This window comes from Pteronotus mesoamericanus, unplaced genomic scaffold, assembly GCF_021234165.1.
Source record: "Pteronotus mesoamericanus isolate MK-2021 breed Mesoamerican mustached bat unplaced genomic scaffold, CSHL_Meso_final scaffold_636, whole genome shotgun sequence".
NCBI lineage: Eukaryota > Metazoa > Chordata > Mammalia > Chiroptera > Mormoopidae > Pteronotus > Pteronotus mesoamericanus.
In genome coordinates, this window is record NW_026555324.1 from 1,958,753 (window position 1) to 1,975,451 (window position 16,699).

The window sequence follows — 16,699 nt, forward strand, 5'->3', positions numbered from 1 at the left end:
GCTTGCTAGCCAGGAAGCTGCAGCTTCACTCCAGGGGATTACGGCAATTCTCCAAAAGGTCAACACTCCTCCCTTCGCCCCCTTTGGCACCTGATTGCCAGGTGAAAGCAGGTGAAGGCAGGCACACGTGCAATGGAAGTCAAAATGGCACAGGGGGAGGTTCAGCCAAAGAGGCCTGTTGGTCTAGCTTGGGGAAAGAAGAGATTGGTTGGGAGGTGGGCCCACCCAAAGACTGCAGAAGGCTGAGAAGTTCATTGGTTATTTTGAAAAGGCACCTAGGCCATCCCACACCCAAACTAATATAATCCCAGGAGAACAAAGAAGCGCGCTCTCTCTCCTTCTCCCTCTCTCTCCCGAGTAAACTGCACTCACCCGGGGCGTTTGCACTTCCTCTCTCCAGGGCCTTGCTGCCTTAGCAGCCACATGACCCCTGGCCATGCAGTTCCACGTGCTGCTTTAGGAGGGAACATGAAATGGACTACAACTGGAAACACACACTAAGCTATCTGGATGCTGGACTGGTCTATACTTTAATATGGAGCGTAAACTCTGGGAAGTGGCCTTCATCCTGGCCCTTCTAAAGACAAGATCGGGCTTTTTCCATGTTTAGACAAACAGAGATGGGACATTGGGGAGTCAAGATGTTAACGGGGCACATCCAGGGCCCCCCCAAAGGGTATTTGTAATGGGGTCCAGAAATTGGAATGTCCAAGAAAAATATATTCCCCCCACCTCAAGGCAGGCCACCATAAGGGATGGGAGACCTGGAGCAGAGCCATTGAGAGTCATTTTGTATGTCAATAACAGGATAGCTTCATTCCTCATATGCAAAGAGGGTTATTTTGCATCTCAACAAGGCTAATCAGGAAAGTTTGAAAGACTTCATGCGGAATGTAACTGGGAGAGGAAGGAGGAGACAGGTCCTATAGGAGAGACAAAGGGACACGGACTCTGGGGAACAGTGTGAAGACCACCCGGGAAGAAAGGGGAGAAAGGACTCTTGCTAGTGGGCCATGAGAAGGTGCCACATGGTTATGGATTAAGAGCTGGAGATCGCGGCGACGCAGCGGATGGTGCTGAGACCCGCGAGAGGCCTGCCTGGCCGAGGCCCAGACTTCTGTTCTTTTTCTTCTGGAGGATGGTACCCCTGACTGGCCTAAATGGGGCCAAGGGGGAAAGGCAGGGCCGTGTGTGTTGGTGGGTATTGTAAAGGGATTTTGAGATTTAAGAGCAGCATTTAGCCGTTAATCAAACCTGTATAACTTTTGAATAAAGAGTTCCTTTCCTTTTCACTAAACTCTGCCATTCAGAGCCATAATTCCAAGGGCAGCAGGCAAAGGACCTACAACCGAGGGACCCCGGGGAAGGTGGGGATCGCTATTTCAGTAACAGCATCTGATCAACACCCCCCACCCCCCGCCATGGGTCCATTTGTTCGGTAACAATGAGGGAACCCCCTCAATTTTACATCATCAATAAACCATACCACAGAGCCACATCCCCCAGGTGGGTCTCAGGAAACTGTTTTCCTTTAGGTACCACAAGAGCCCCACTTCTACCCGCCCGTAGCACTATTATGTAGGGGTTCTTTTCTTGATATTTAGTAACTTTTATTTTGAAATAGTTTAAGGTTACAAGAAATTGCAAAACAATAATACAGAGTTCCCATGCGCTCTTCACCCAGCTTTCCCCAATGACGGTATCTTACGTAACCAGAGTATATTCTCAAAACCAGGACACTGACATTGCTCTAATGCTGTTAACTCAGGCACAGACCTTATGTGAATTTCACCAATGGTTAGTTGCACCCTTTTCTGGGGGAGGGAGGAAATAATATAGTTATGAGGTTTACTATATGAATAATAAAGTTCTATAACATTTTATGACATGTGTACATTCACGTAACCATTCCGATTGAAGTACATTGAAATACAGAACTGTTCCCATCACCACTAAGATACTCCCTTGTGTTAGCCTTCCCCCAATGCTTGATAATACGTCATTATGCAAGGATAACAATATTGATACATTGAAAAATCACAATAGTTGTTTCCTGAGAATAATCAAAGGTGCACACATGGGACTTCTGAGGTAGAGTAACCTTCAATCTCTTGGCTTAGTTGGTGGGTACAAGCTTATTGTTTTTTAACTGTATGTATACATTTTCATCTAGTTTTTCTTTATTTCCAATTTTAAAGAAAAACACAGAATGGAAATTATAACTATTCCCTGTCTCCTAGCCCTGGGGACCCTTAGACCCCATAGAAAAACAAGATGCAGAACAGTCGATGCAGGAGGTGTTTAAAGAGCTACAAGCCAAACGTAAGTTCACCCAGAAGGAGCTGGATGCCCCAATGGAGAAGCAGAGGCTTCAGGACGCAGAATGGAAGGGGAAAATAAACAAACTTTAAGACAACTATGAAGCGAAGGAGATAAAGCTGCAGGAGGAAAATGGGGCGGGAGTATGCAGGAGATTTAAGAGGCTGCAGCAGAAGAATAAGAGGCTGCTCCACACACCTTTCAGTATCAGACTCACCTAGCAGCTACCCAGTCCCAGCATCGGATCAGTTCCCTCTCCATCCCACCTCAGGAAGAAGCTAGATTCATTGCCTCTCACAGGAGACAGGACATTGTGAAGTTGGACCCTCTCCAAAAGCTCCCTGAAAGAACAAAAGAAGTTTTGGGCCCTGGCTGGTGTAGCTCAGTGGATTGAGCACAGGACTGTGAACCAAAGCATCGTGGTTTGAGTCCCAGTCAGGGCACATGCCTGGGTTGCAGGCCAGACACCCAGTAGGGAACACTCGAGAGGCAACCATACATTGACGTTTCTCTCCCTCTCTTCCTCCCTCCCTTCCCCTCTCTAAAAATAAATTAATAAAAAAATTTAAAAAGAAGTTTTGAAGCATGTCGGGGCTCCTCACAGTTAAAATCTCTAGGACAAAGGAGGAAAACGAGAATAATACTAAAGCAGCAAAAGGACTAAAATTATGAAGTGAAATTCACTAGGTGGAGTGCTGTTGTTCTACTAGAAATAGCACTGGTGGAGAATTGCCAAGTACTCTGAAGCATAAGGGACAATAAATATGATGAGAATGGCTCTTGGTGTTGGTGGACTGTTAAACAGGGATGAGATTGGTTGGAGAAAGCACACTTTTGTAAGTGTATCTTTGCTGAAGAGAAAAAATACTTAAAGAAGTCATAACTATTAAGATTGATCCAATATATTAGGAATCACGATAAAAAACTAGAATGGTTTACAAATTAAAAGACATTTTCAGATTGGAATTTTGGGGGATCCACCTACATCCTATTTACAAGATACACATCTAAAACTTAAGTACACAGCCCTGGCCAGGTGGTTCCGTTGAAGTGTCACCCCATACGCCAAAAGACTGCCAGTTAGGTTCCCAGCCGGGGTGCGTAAGGGAGGCAACTTAACGATGTTCCTCTCACACATTGATGTTTCTCTCTCTAAAAATAAAAAAGTAAACAAACAAACAAACATCCTCAGGTGAGGATTTTAAAAATAAAACTTAAGTACAAAACAAAAACAAAAGATTAAAATGAGAAGGATGAAAAAATATGTAACACATAGTAGCAAAAGAAAACTGGTATGACCTTACTAATATTAAACAAAATAGACCTTTTAAAAAATGTTTCTCTTTGTATCTCTAATTTTTCTCCTAGTTTCTCCTGAACCCTTTTCAATCATGTTTTTGTGGCCCTGGCCAGGTAGTTCAGTTGGTTAGAGGATCCTTTCCATACACCAAGGTTATGGGTTCTATCCCTGGCACATACAGGAATCAGTCAATGAATGCATAAGAAGAAACAACAAATTGATGACTCACTCTTTCTCAAATCGATAATTTTTTTTAATTAAGATAAAAAATCATGCATTTGTGGGCAATAAGTCACAGAATCAACTTTGACAAGGTCATCAATGACTTCCATTGATATTGTGATATCTATTATTAAATCCAGGCAGAAGGGAGGGAGAAGGCCAAGGAGGGCTGCATAAGGAGTCTCAGACCTCAGCACGTCTTACAAAATTTGGGCCAGGCCATTGGGAGTTCTTGAGCCATCACCAGAGGGGAACTGGGCTTTCGTTATTACTCCTGCCATACTTAGTCACAGCTAGTAGTCTTAGCACAACCACAGGGGTGGGTTCCAGGAGAGGCAGCCACTAGGACCATCAGCCAACTAACACCCCAAGCTGGATACCAATGAGTGGGTTCTCGTGGCCACCACACTAGCAGTCACTGTCCTCAGCTGGGAGTAATAAAAAGTTCCCGAGACTTTCAGCCAAGATGAAAGCATAGGTAAATACGCTTTGCTATCTCTGACAACAAAAAGAAAGACAACAACCAATTTAAATACAAAAAAAACCCAGAATTGCCAGAAAATGGAACTGTGTGGAAGTCCAACAACCAAGCAGTTAAAGAAGAAACATTCATCCAGACCAGTAAGAAGGACAAAGACAGGCAGCCTGGGCAGAGAGAGGACAGCAGCAAGGTAGCAGCTGGCAGGCTGGGTGGGCAAAGCGGTGACTGGCGGACCAGGCAGTCCCACATTTGCATGCAGATAAACTGGAAGGAACAACTGGGGAGTGAGACAAACCATGCACCCCAGGGCTCCAGCATGGGGAAATAAAGCCTCAGGACCTCTGGCTATAAAAATCTGTGGGGGATGTGACAATGGGACAAACTCTCAGTCTCACAGGAGAGTCCACTGGAGGGACCCATGGGGTCCTAGAACATACACATACCCATGCACCTGGGAATCAGCACCAGAAGGGCCTGATTGGCTTGTGGGTAGTGAAAGAAGAGACTGAAAGTGGTGCAAGAGCCAATCAAGTGGCATTTTTCCTTCTCTGTCCCCTCCCCCATAAACAGCTCGACAACGCAGTGAAGTGCCTTGCCCCACCCTAGTGAATATCTAAGGTTCTGCCCCTTACAATGTAACAGGTGTGCTGAGACAAAGAAATGTGGCCCAAATGAAACAACAGATCAAAACTCCAGAAAAAGAACTAAGTGACAAGGAGACAGCCAACCTATCAGATGCACAGTTCAAAACACTGGTGATCAGGATGCTCAAAGAAATGATTGAATACAGATGTAAAATAAAGGAAGAAATGAAGGCTATACAAAGTGAAATAAAGACAAACACACAGAGAACCAACAGTAAAGAGAAGGAAACCAGGACTCACATCAATGATTTGGAACAGAAGGAAGAAATAAACATTCAACCAGAACAGAATGAAGAAACAAGAATTTTAAAAACTGAGAGGCTTAGGAACTCCTGGGATAACTTTAAACATTCCAACATTCAAATTATAGGGGTGACAGAAAGAGAAGAAGAGCAAGGAATTGAAAACTTATTTGAAAAAATAATGATGGAAAACTTCCCCAATCTGGTGAAGGAAATAGACATGCAAGTCTAAGAAGCTTGGAGAGTCCCAAAGAAGTTGAACCAAAGGAGGAACACCCCTTAACATGATAGTTAAATTATCCAAGATTAAAGATACGGAGAGAATCTCAAAAGTAGCAAGGGAAAAGGAGAGAGTTATCTACAAAGGAGTTCCCCATAAGACTATCAGCTGATTTCTCAAAAGAAATCTTACAGGCAAGAAGGGGCTGGAAAGAAGTATTCAAAGTCATGAAAGGCAAGGACCTATATCCAAGATGACTCTATCCAGCAAAGCTATCATTTAGAATGGAAGGCCAGATAAAGTGCTTCCCAAACAAGTTAAAGTTAAAGGGGTTCATCATCACCAAGCCCTTATTATATGAAATGTTAAAGGGACTTATCTATGAAAAAGAAGATCAAAAACTATGAACAGTAAAATGACAACAAACTCACAATTATCAACAACTGAACCTAAAAAATAAAAACAAACTAAGCAAGCAACTAGAACAGGAACAGAATCACAGAAATGGAGATCACATGGAGGGAGATCAGCAAGGAGCAGGGAGAATAGGCGAAAAGGTACAGGGAATAAGAACTATAATTGGTAGGTACGAAACAGACGGGGGAGGTTAAGAACAGTATAGAAATTAGAGAAGCCAAAGAACTTTATGTACGACCCATGAACATGAACTAAGGGGGGAGGGAATGCTGGAGGGAGGGGTGCAGGGCCAAGGGGGAGAAAGAGGAGAAAAAAGTGGGACAACTGTAGTAGCATAGTCAATAAAATATACTAAACAAAATTTCCTAGAGTGTAAAAAAACCCTGGTAACTCCTCACTGTGAAACTATTAGAAACGAGTGTTTCTAAATAGAACGTTTCTTTTTCTCATGCAACATGAGTGCAGAAATGGGCAGTGCAGGGCTGGTGTAACCACTCAAAGACACCTCTGGAGCGAGTTCTGGCTGCACCATCTTTGCCTGTGGCTTCTGCCTAATGGTCACAAGGTAGCTTTCCTTTCAGCTTGAGACCTCGTACCCAATTTCCAGGCAGAACGAAGGAGGAAGGACCAAGAGTAAAAAGTGAAGATATGAAGGAACTGTCCCCTGTTCAAGAGCTTTCCGAGTGAGCCACACCAGCGACTTTGCCTGTGATCATGGGCCAGGGCTTGGGACACAACCATTCCCCCAAGAATGATGAAGATAAAGCATTTTGTTTGTTTTGTTTTTTAAAAGTAAACATTAACAAATTGAGCAAAATCTAGGTTTTGACAGTAAGAAGAACAAGGAGAATGGATATAGAGGCAGCCGGCAGCGTTGACTACACTGAGCCAGAGAAAAAGTCCCAACAAATATTAAAGAAGTCATATCCTGTAGATCACCAACTCTAACCACCCAGCAACTAGATAGGAAATGAAAAACAAGGCAGAGAAGAACCCTTAGCACAGCACCTTCAAAACAAGTTCCTGAATAACCCATGAATTCATGAAGTCGTCAAAAAGAAAAAGAGACATTTAGAAATGAGCCATAATAAATAAAAATATTACCTATGACAACTTATTCAATCACTTAGAGAGCATTGAGAGGGAATGTGGGGCCTTGAGTGTTTATATTGTGAAAGCAAAAACAGGAGGTAAGGAGCTAGGGGTCCACCTTGAGGATACCCATAGTCACAACATAAACATGCTCTGAGTCCTCTCTTGGGTTTGAGCTCTCATTGGGGCATGTATGGGGAGCAACCAGTCAATGTTTCTCTCTCACAGGGATGTTCCTCTCGCTCTCTCCCTCTCTCTAAAATCAACCAGCAGTGGTGGTCAGGGCCACAGAAAACATCAGTCGTGACCCTTCCTCCCTCCCAAACACACATAGCAGCGGAGGGCCGGCGCAGGCCCCACGGCAGCTGGCTCGGAGGCCCCAGGTCGTCAAGAGAACCCAGCCTGTGAGGATTTGCTAGGAAACGCTTGACTGCAGGAACTCTGGGGGATGTGTCGCATGGTTCCTTATGGAAAAGATGGAAACTTTCTTGGTTGTCATCTTGGCTACTGGCTGTTTCTCATTTATTTTTGGTAAAATGTCACATAAGGATATTTTGTGCTGTTATTATCCAAAAAAGACTATATACAACGAAAACAAATATGCTCCATAGAGTCAGCCCATTATGTGTCTCTAACAATGATACATATGCAAATTCCTGCACTTACTGCTTCTGTAACAGCTTGGACTTTCACTCTTCATATTCAATACAATGGAAAAGGCAAACAAACAACAAAAAAAAAACAACCTCAAATGTGATACGATTTTTCTTCACTCATCATGAGTGAACCTGTTTGAATTCAGCACTGTCCTTTCTTCAAAAAGTGGAATTCATCATTTTATCTTATTTTTTTAATCAATAAACCTTACCTTATGGAGCAAAAAAATAATAATAAAAGAATCAGTCGACCAAAATTTTTCTAAATAAAACATGAGCTAAATTATATTTTTAAGCCTCAAAAAAGGTTGTTTGTGGGATGGGAGAAAACCAAACAGGTTGCGTGCTAGCAACATTCTTTTATGAATGTTAAGTTTCATATTTTGATTATGGAGAAAAACGTCTGCTGGGACACAGTTCTCCATGGGCAGTTCACATTTCCATGTGTCTTACTGTGTTCTGGACTGTGTCTTCAAGGATGGTCATATAGCAAATGTCCTCACAGCAGAGGGCAGGTTTGTTTGCTGTTCAGTGTAATGATGTCCCCCTCTGGGGCAAAGACCGGGTCGGTTTGTCTGTAGCGCTTTAGAAAGGCCTGGGGTTCCTCAGCTGCAACACAAACCCACTGCATGTGAAGCAGCCACCAGAGTCACTTCACATTACCCGTGGGATTTGGGAGTAAAGGGAAACTCACAAGAACCTGAAGCTAATGTTTCCTGTTCTGCTGTAATAAAGTCCTTGGTCTCTGACCCAGACATCTGGTGTCTTTGGTCAACATCCATGAAACTGTGGCAGGCTAACTTGTTAGCTTATAAGTAGGGGAAAATCTCAGATCTTCCAGTACCTGATAATGGCTTTGTTCTCGGGATAAATGCCAAAGAAGGACGCTAAATACTGAAGGAAGTAAGAGAAACACTAACGATGACACATATCTGTAATGGCCATTATAAAAAGAAAGTTATACACAAGCAAAGAAAGGTATAAAACTGTCAAAAATATTGACAACTGGTGAATCCAGGTGAAGTCATGGGGTTTGGGGAAATCACCCCAATTAATTTTTATATGGTTAGCATATTCTTTTTTTTAAGACTTTATTTATTTTTAGAGAGAAGGGAAGGGAGGAAGAAAGAGAGGGAGAGAAACATTGATGTGTGAGAGGAACTTCAACTGGTTGCCTCTCACACGCCCCCACCCAGCTGCAACCAAGGCACATGTCCTGGAATCAAACCAGTGAAATTTTCCATTTGCAGAACGACACCCAACCCACTGAGCCACAACAGTCAAAGCAAAACTAACATATTCTTGAAACAACAAAAAAGGACAGCATGTGTAGGGGGAAATTGCAGGCCAATCTCACTCAAAGATGCAAAAGCCCTATCATATTAGCAAACCAGGAGCGATGATGTGTAATAGATACATGATGGTCCAGTAATCCAGGAATGCAAGTCCAATCTCACAGTGGAAAGACAATGAAAGAAATTTATCACACAAACATGTTAAAAATAAGAGTTATATGTATTCATTCATTCATTCGACAAATACATATTGAGTGCCTATGATGGTTTCTACCATTGTTCTAGGGGTTTTGAAATATACTAGTGAACAAGTATTATCATTTCAAGGAGGTGCAGAACGAACATTTGATGAACGTCAACATCTGTTCATGAGAAAGAACCTAATACCCTAGGCAAAGAGGGGGACATTCTTATCCTGATAAAGTTATCTACAAAAATGTTACTGCAGACACCAAACTGAAAGGTGAAATATGGAAAGAGTGCTCCTTAAATCAGGAAGAAAAGATTGCCTAATACAGCTTCTAACTGATAGGGTTCATGCCACAGCCAGGAACAGTTAGGCAACAAAAGCATAAGAAAGGTACAAGGATTTAAAAAGGAGCAAATAAAATCTGTCTGTATTTGAAGATATGATCATCTGTAGAAAATACCCAAAGGTCTACACATCAGTTACTAAATAAGAGTGTAGTAAGTTTGCTACAAGCTCAACTCCACAAAGAGAATTATCTATGAGAGCCAGCAAAATACATATACTTCTAGTCCTTCTCCAGAAACTTATAGCCTAGTTTAGTTTGAAATAGTCAGAAGCTTAGGAAAGAAAACCATTCATTGTTTCACAAAAAGTCCAGAACGATTTTTATAGAACACAAGGAAAATGATCAAATTAGAAAGTGCAGCATAGAAACTGCAGCTTTGTTAACGCTGAACAAAATCAATCTGTTTACACTTTCTGGGATGGTAGAGATGTTCTATATCTGAATTGGGAGATGATTATAGGAGTGTATATTTAAAATGGTGTGCTGTACATACATGCCTAACCCGCAGACACAGACAATAGTGTGGCAATGGCCAGAGGAAAGGAGGGTGAGGGCCGGGGGAGGCGGGCAGAACGGTGGGGCACATGGGGTCATCTGTAATAGTGTAAACAACAAAAATAAAGTGAAGATAATTAAATTAAATTAAATAGTGCATTTTTATGTGTAAATTAAGTTTGGAGACAAAATTATAAAATTAAACATAGTTTTTAAGTGATAGTGAAAGAAATGATTACTTACATGAAATAAACATATAAAGTTTTTTGGTCTTCTTGGGAATACGGAATATAAAAAGAGCAGATATATTTAACTATAAAGTACTGTGACTTGTCCATTAGCACCAACTTCCATTTCATGGAGTTCATCAGTTGACTTTGAACATAAATTAGGTGGTCAAAGATGCAAAGATTTTACCATATTTGTCTTCAAGGTGCTACCCATTGAAAAAGAAAGTGCTATGTTTACAAATCTGTTTCAACAATAGTTAGTAAATTTTTAATAGACATTGATTTCTAGCATCCCAAAACATTACAAATATATGTATACAAAGAAAAGTTACTTTTTAATATACAGTTGACTTTTGAACAACATGGGTTTGAACTCTGTGGGTCCACTTATATGCAGTTTTCTTTGAACAGCTTTATTGAGATATAATGAATATATTAAAACTGCAAATATTTAATGTATACAATTTGATGGGTTTAGACATATGAAAATACTGATGAAACTATCACCATAATCAAAGTAAAAGACATATCTGACACCTCCCTGAATTTCCCCGTGTCTCTTTTGTGTGGAGGGAGGGGGGATGTGCTGTTAAGAGCACTTGACATGAGATTTACCCTCTTAACAAATTTTTTAAATGGACAGTTCTGTATTGTTAACTATACACACTATGTTGTACAGCAGATCCCTAGGAATTACACATCTACCATAACTAAGTTACCCATTGAATAATAACTCCCATTTTCTTTACCGCTTAATCCCTGGAAACCACTACTATATCCTCTGCTTCTATAAGTTTGACCATTTTAGTAGATTTTTTTCAATAAACATACAGTCAAGCCTTCTCTATCCCCAACTTCAGTCCACAGCTGGGAGTCCGTGGATATGGAGGGCCAACTGTGTGCATTGATCTGTGCTATATTATGTAAGGAAACGAGCATCTGCGGATTTCGGTGTCCACAGGGTCCTAGAACCAATCTCTTGCAGATACTGAGGTGCAACTGGAGTTAAGTTTTCGGAAAGTGCAGAGTTATATGAAGTTTATCAGGCTAACTTGACCCAGATATTTCCCTCTGCAGGGTGGGTGTCAGTGCTCCCAAAACCCACATTGTTCAAGGGCCAATTGTATAGCAGTGAGAAAAAATAATTTTATGAAAAAATGTGGAGTTCCTAGAAAGATATCTGACAACAAATGAACCAGACTCTCACAGAAAAAGATATAAAACTTTACTGAAATATATTAAAGAATACCTAAATAAATGCAGATACAGAGTTCATGGTCTGAAAGATTTAATAACATAAAGCTATTGGTTCTACCAATACTGGTTCAATTAATTCCAGACATGATACCACTATGATTTTTTTGTGGAACTCTGCAAGCTTATTGTTAAATGCATATGAAGACATAAAAGGCACAGAAGGGACAAGTCTTCTTGAAGAGAAACAAGGATAGGAACCTGCCCCTCAGATACTACAAAATAGTATAAAGTTATTAAAGACAGTTTTTTATACTAATGCAGGGATTAAGAAATGGATTAGAACAGAATGAAGGCCCAGAAACATAAAAACATGCACACAGAAAACAACTTATGGGAACTCACTTTTCGATTAGAGTTCTAGGGAAATCTACCAGGAAAGAAAGTAAATTGGACCCCTTATGATACCATATGTAAAAAAATCAATAATGGATAATAAAGTATTTTTGAAAATATTTTAGAAGAATTTTTTTAACATTTTAGAAGTCAAGAGAGTAGAACATCTTTATAACTGCATGTTATTGTTCCAACACAATCAGCCACAGACCACAAAGGACAAAACCTATGGTGTGACAAAGTCACGTTTACTGGCTCATTACAATGAGGGAGACCCCACACCTGAGGAACCATGGGGCGTCTCACCAAACAAAGGAAGGCATATGATTACTATAGAATTTGGGGGAAGGAGAGAGTTCAGGTAAAATTTAAATGAAGTAGTATTTTGATAAGCTCAAAGGAAAATGACACTGTGAGTTAAAATACATCTAAGGGATATCAGACAATATTCAGAACTAAACAAAAATTTTAAAAGCCTTAGGTCATGGGGTCAAGGGGGAAAATGGGAAAAGGGGGTCCATACATGGTAATGGATGGAAACTAGATTTTTGGTGGTGAGCACGCAGCAGAGTATACAGATATCAAATTACAAGGTTGTACACCTGAAATTTATATAATGTTATTAACCAATGTTACCTCGTATTAGAAATGAGCTACAGACCAGTACAAGGGAGGCAGCAGCAGAGCGGCAGCGGGGGTGCAGCCGGCCCTGAGCCCTCTCCAGGGCTTGGCAGCACATCGGTTCCTGGGTGGCACAAGGCTTTGACATTGTTGGGAGGGAGGGCACAGCTGAGCGAAGGTGGTGACAGCAGTGAGGAGTGGAGGCTCCTCAAGGGGAACAAACAGACCTGCTGCCTGAAGCCAAAGGCCAGCCCCAAGCTGGGCCAGCAATCTGGGCCAGGGAAGCCTGACAATGACTGTGAGGTCTATGAGGCAGGGACCAGGGACTCCATGACAGTTCGACCCGCCGCAGCTGCCCTGGAGCAGGGTTGGATTGTGGAGCCTGCGAAGGCAACTATGCTCAGCATATGAGCAAATGGGAGATACCCCAAGCGTAACCTTTAGAATCAAACCTTTCTGACCATCCAAGGGCAAATACAGTTTTTCTGGACAATTCTGAAACAGATGAGCAAGAAAAGAGGACCAACTACTTAACCACGTATTCCCAGCATGCCTTACTAAAAAGTGTAGCTCTTGCTCACCTGTATTCCTAGCACAGTCAGCCGGCCTATTCTTAGAATCACAGTCTAATATGTGACCTTAGAAATATATTTCCTCATGAGGGACAGAGCTGGATCACGTCTCAGCCTTTTGTCCAAGATCAAACATAGGTATCTGCTCTTCTCACTTTAATATCTGATACACCCTCTACCCGAGGACAACATATTAAATGGATTTTTGAGGAGGGAGATGGAATAGGAGCTTGCTCCGACCACGCTGTAGGTACATCGACCCGGTCTTGCAGTAGCTCCGGAACAGTGCGCCCCCGCGTGGACAAAAAGAGAAAAAAGAAAAAAAGAAAAAGGGCTGGAAACAGTATTTTTGATGAAAGATTACATCCACTGACATGAGAAATGTTTCCAGAGGAATATTTTAAGCAAGGTCCTAAACCCAAATTTATACACAGTGTTTTTTTTCATGCGATTTTCAGAGCTATCCAGCTAACGGCTAACTGTGCAATAGTAACTTTGGTTACTTAGGCTTTTGACTTATGCCGGGATCGACATTTGTCCCACTCATTAGAAAAGAATTGTTTGGGGAGCCATTAGTCTTGCCTACAAGTTTTGGGACAATCGGGCTGGATGCGAGGTGGACTATTGCCCACTCCTCAGGAACATAACTACCATTGAGCACATAAATTTTGCCTATAAACAAAGCCCGGTGGAGAAGACCTGCCTGCACGAGATAATCCCAGGGATCAATCACTCCAAGAATAAGCATAATTTCTAGGTGATTGTCACCTCAAAACTGACCATTAGTCTTGGCCGTGGAAGAAAGCGCATTCAGAAAGCCGACAGGTCAGATTGAGCCTCCATGCAGCCGTGGAGGTTCGTCCTGGGCCAGGGGACATGCTCCACGGCAAACTGCCCGTTTCTGATGAAGGAAAGAAAGCATTAGAGAGACAGTCCAGGTGAAATCCTACTTGCTACTTACAAGGTGGAAGCAGAGAGACCCTCAGGCCTAAATAACTACTGCGGATCCTCATAGAGCCTTCAAGACGGGAGGATGTTCGCCGACTCCGTACAGGAACAGACCTCAGGTGTAAGTCCGCGGGGCGAGCCAGGAGGGGCGTGTCCTTCCCGCGACGCCGTGCAGGCCGTGGGTGGTGCGGCCCTGTCTCCCAGGCCCCCCCGGAGCAGGAGCCGGGGCTGCTCAGTGCATCGCTGCTTTTTCCTTCAGATTGGAGACGTTAAAACGGCTGAAGGGTTTTCAAGGTGTGAAGAAAGTAACAGAAAGTGGATGGGCTGTACGGGAAGATAATGATTTTAATAAACAGAGCTTTCCTTCACCTTGGTCAGAGTAACTATGCAGAAGCCCGCAGATTCTTCACAGAAATTTTAAGGAGTAACTCAACAAATGCAGCGGCCAAAAACGATGCCACTCTGTGCTCTCCCTGGGCAATCTCAAGGTCGCCCTTCAGCAGCCTGGGGCCATGGTGCAACGGACCGGGCACTGCCGGCCCGAGGGCGAGGGCGTGGGCGTGCGGCTCCGACGGACCGCCGCACAGAGCTGGAGTCTTGCCACAGCACGCAGAACAAGCCGCCCAGCTCCAGGCTGTCGCCGGCGGAGAAGGGGACAGCTTCAACACGCAGTGCCTCGAGCTGGCCTCCGCCACTCATGTTCTGGAAGCACCAGGTCTTTGTAAACTATACATTGCAGATAATATATGAACGTGACTGGTGTATTCAGTGAAGTCCCTCTCATTGGTGTCTAGCAGAGTGTCTCCTTGGTTCGGACCCAAAGCCAAGGCTCTCGGGCAGTTTGCTGAGCTCCAGCCAGTTCAGGCCCACAGTTCTGCACTGTTTGTGAATTGGGGTGAATATGCCATTAGTATGGTGGCCACAGACAGAGAAAATCCATAGGACACACTGGGTCCCTTTTCTTTATTCCTGGAAGCTGCATTGCTTGGTTTATTAATTCTGAATATCCTCAGAGAAAAGCTGGAAAACAAACTATAAACCTTTCTCACTCTGTGCCTAAGTGTCTAGCACATTTATGAAAATGGAAGAGGGACACCAAAAATTAATTAAAATTAATTATTTTTAAAACCCATGTAATCTTGCTAAAGGGGTATATAAAGGGCTATCTATGGCCTTAAATGCCTATACTAAAAAACACAGACTGAAAATTAACAAATGAGATTTCCAACTTAAAGCATATGACACTGATTTGATTTTTTTAGAAAAGTAATCCCACATTTGCAACATTTATAAAGTTTCTCTCCCACTCCAAATTCCCTTGTGTGGAAGGCAAAGGCCAGCAGAAGTCTCCCCCAGACTGAAAACATTCACCTGTGAGATGGACGGGGCCTTCCCACATACTTCCATTCCCAAGGCTTCTCCTCACTGCAAGTTCTCACATGTTACCTGTGGAATGAGTGACCACTGAAGTTTCCTGCAGTCATTGCACTGGTACATCGTCTCCCGGGGTGGCCCCTCTTGTGGGCAGTCGGGTGAGAGCCCTGTTGAAGGCCTTTCCCCAGTCACAGCATTGGCAGAGCTTCTCCCAGGTGTGCGTGCCTGCCTGTGTATGACCAGGCTCGAGCTAGATCCGAAGAATTTCCCACGCTGGTTACACTTACACAGTTTCTCAACAGTGTGAGTCCCCACGTGTGTCTGTCCTGAGGGATGAGTGGTGACCGAAAACATTCATACGGTTTCTCACTGGCATTGAGACTGAGCATGGATTTTAAGGGATGAAGGATAACAGCACTTTCCCACATTCTTTATATTCATTGTATTTCTCTCTTGTGTAATTTCTCTTGGGCAAAATGTTAGAACTTCTTCCAATGATTTTTCCACATAGATTACATTCATGGGGTTTCCCTCCAGGATGTGTTGGTGCCTGTTTGTTGAGGGATAAGCGGTACTGAGAGGCTTTCTCACTTTGCTTGCATTCACAGTGATTGTCCCCCAGAAAAGGTCTGCAATGTAAAAAAAAGCAAAATCCCACATTAGAAACTGCTACCATGTCTAGAACATGCCTACTGCCCCCCTCCTTTGCATCCTTTCAAATTGAATAAAGTGAATGCTCTGCCACGAGGCTCTATCTCAGTCATGACACTCGTAAAGCTTATTATGTACAGACTTTTCCTGATAACTATTTAAACAAAAACTTAATTATGTGTCAGTATTCACTATATGAGTCATATTTATGGATACTCCTGTTTGTGGGACTTCTCCATGAATAATCACTTTAGAATGTTCCCCAAACTCATAATACGCAGAGACTCTCTCTTGAGCAACAACTTCTGGTGGGTGAAGGTCACTGGCCTCAGCCGCCTCTTTGGGGCTGTTCTGTTCTTCTCCCTCAAGGCAACCCAGGCTTCCAGCCCAGAAAGCCAGCAGTGAGCCCTGGACAGCCCTCCTCTTTTCCTGCCAGCAGGTGGTTTTTCCCAAACTTTATTCTGCTTGACAGTGGTCTCTTTGGTTTTAAGTTGAAGTCAAGACTTCTGGTCTGAAATGAATGGAAAGAAAAAAACTAAATTCCTGGAGAAATAAATGATGAAATAAAGGTAATTTTTTAAAAATAAGCCAGGCCCATACAAATTTTTTTCAGAACCTGACCCCAAGCATGAGAAGTCAAGGTGACCAGGAAGAATAGACCAGCAGTTAAAGACAGAGTTCAAGGATTTCGGCAATGTAAAGAATTTGACAATGACAGGAACGAGGGGTGGAAAATGGCAGGTGACTTGCTAAGATAGGATTCTGTCAAAAATGAGAGGGGGGTTAATAGTCTG

At 42.7% G+C, this 16,699-nt stretch overlaps 1 non-coding gene and 1 pseudogene across 1 annotated transcript; both read left to right on the forward strand.

Moving 5' to 3' along the window:
• Positions 1 to 12,387: 12,387 nt before the first annotated feature.
• LOC129061481 (cyclin-Y-like protein 1) lies at positions 12,388 to 13,689 on the forward strand (annotated as a pseudogene).
• On the forward strand, positions 13,035 to 13,228 carry LOC129061605 (U2 spliceosomal RNA). Its single transcript, XR_008528207.1, has one exon. It is a non-coding gene; the product is annotated as a U2 spliceosomal RNA (small nuclear RNA).
• Positions 13,690 to 16,699: the final 3,010 nt, after the last annotated feature.